Raw genomic sequence first — 2,500 nt, forward strand, 5'->3', positions numbered from 1 at the left:
GGTTAGAGTTCTTTTGCTCTAGGGTACACTCAACAACATTATTATATCTGTTTCCGTATTTTATCAGTTGGTGCCCTTAAAGGGCTTATAATTTCCTGCTATTCTAACAAGGGTTGTAGCTTAGCTAATAATAATAATAATAATAATAATAATAATAATAATAATAATAATAAACCTTTGATTATCTACTTATCCGGAAAACTGTCTTCGTGTTCTCAACTGTTCTGACGAATAAAGTCTTGAATGATTCCAGGAACAAATAAAAATTAATATAATAAAATGAATTCCAAATAACATTGATCATATGTGGTATCACAAGTACCAGGGTCACTGATGTTAACGGCTTGAGAAAAAGTAAAATGGCTTGGTTGCAAAATACAAAAAAATCAAAAAATTTAATCAATGTATCTATAAAGAAAAATGATAACCCAACAAACTGCTCTAGAAAGTAAGTCATTAAAGAACAAAATTAAATGGATATAAAAGAAAACAAGAGGAACAAAATGCTGCCCTGACTTTTTGAGGATGCCTTCTGCACAGGAAGTGACACTGTAAATAGACACAGTTGACTTGAGATAGAGAGAGAGAGAGAGAGAGAGAGAGAGAGAGAGAGAGAGAGAGAGAGAGAGAGAGAGAGAGAGAGAGAGAGAGAGAGAGAACTCAGATAAACCAGGAAGATGGTCAATGTACCCCTGCGGCCATTTTTTAAGAAATCACTGATCTGGAAATGTCCAAGAAAATAGAATTGTCATTCATTTTTTCAGCCCAAAAGAAATAATAAGAAATAGAATTAAGATATAAAATGTATTATTGTTATTAGCCTAAGATATTACAGCAAAGAAATTACCACGATACATAAACCAGAAGAATTGGATTTTTATTCTCTATTTTGTATTTTTGTTGTAAGGAAAACCTAAACATTTCAAACAGTACAAAAGCTAAAAAACATTATTTGTAATGTTACTATGTTTTGAATTCCAAGTAATATGGCTCAAAGAAAAAGTAGAAATGTTAAAAATCATTTTTTCTAATCATATAATACATTAATGCATTTCCAAAAACATAAAAAAAATATATTTGGTTTCAGTATATTTCACTTAAAAAATAGTTATACTATGTTAAGTTACAAAAGGAGAAAAAAAATAATGAATAAAACATGAATAAAATCATGAAAACATTAAAAATACAATATATAATCATCAATTTGTACATAAAGGACAGCATTGAATTTTATAATATGATTAAAGAGGAAGATTAAGAAAATGATGAAAAAAGGGTAACCTTTTGATAAACCACCAGACTGCCTAAGGCCCTTACATGAAGCCAGCCCAACCCACCGTTTGAAATTGACAAGAGGAGGAAAACTGACAGAGAAGTGTGCTTAAGTGTAGCCCCAAGCATGAAAACTAAACACAGAAAAGGCGGGAGGCCTCTGGTACTGAGGCTATGCTAGTACATTGTGTAAGACTAGAGGATATTACAATGATTTTGTCATCATCATCATTATTATTATTATCATTATCATCATTATTATTATTATTATTATTATTATTATTATTATTATTATTATTATTATTATTATTATTATCTCAGCAAAACCCTGGTTGGAAAACTAGGATGTTATCCCCAGGAGCTCCAACAGAAAAAAATATCTTAGTGTAGAAAGAAAATAAAGGAAATAGATAAGCAACAAATGTATTGAACAATTAATATAATATATTTTTAAGAACAGTTACACAATTAAAATACATCTTTCATATATAAACTATAGGAGAGGACTTATGTCAACTTGCTAAACATGAAAAAAAAAAATCATTCGCTGCAAGTTTGAAATTTCCGTTATAATAGAAATAATAACTTAACTTTGAAAAGGATGAAATAAAGTTTTAGTTCGAAAATTCCCAAGAGTGGTTTTATTCGGAGAACTGACTGTATCGTGAGAGAGAGAGAGAGAGAGAGAGAGAGAGAGAGAGAGAGAGAGAGAGAGAGAGAGAGAGAGGAGAGAGAGAGAGAGAGAGAGAGAGAACTATACTTATCTGTTGTACATTCGTAGTACTGAATATCAAATCAGGTTGGAAGCGAAAAGGTTTTAATTAAAGAAAACGGAGTCCACCAAGAAGGAAGGGGAAACTACCTTACCCAATTCTTTGTATGTGATACCGTCGGAGCCGAACCCCTTTTCAAATGGAAATCAGCACGAGTCATTTACAGAGATGCAGGTGATGGCGCTTTTACAGCAATCTCTGTATTTCTCTTTTTTTCATATTCGGTTGTTTTTCCTTTCAAGTTCGTATTTTTTCATTTCTTTTTTTATTTTGGAGTGTAAAAGATTCCCTTAACTTCAAAGTTGCACGTTTTTTTATTACCTATATTCCATCTCTTTTGGTTTCCTTGTTCATTCTTGTCATTTCTTTTCCTCTTGTTTCTTAAAGTAATTCTATTCTCCTCCTCAACACTCCGATCTTTAATTAAGTTTCTAACCCAACTAAACATCTTTTAA

The sequence above is a fragment of the Palaemon carinicauda genome, chromosome 25, assembly GCF_036898095.1.
Source record: "Palaemon carinicauda isolate YSFRI2023 chromosome 25, ASM3689809v2, whole genome shotgun sequence".
In the NCBI taxonomy this organism is placed as follows: domain Eukaryota; kingdom Metazoa; phylum Arthropoda; class Malacostraca; order Decapoda; family Palaemonidae; genus Palaemon; species Palaemon carinicauda.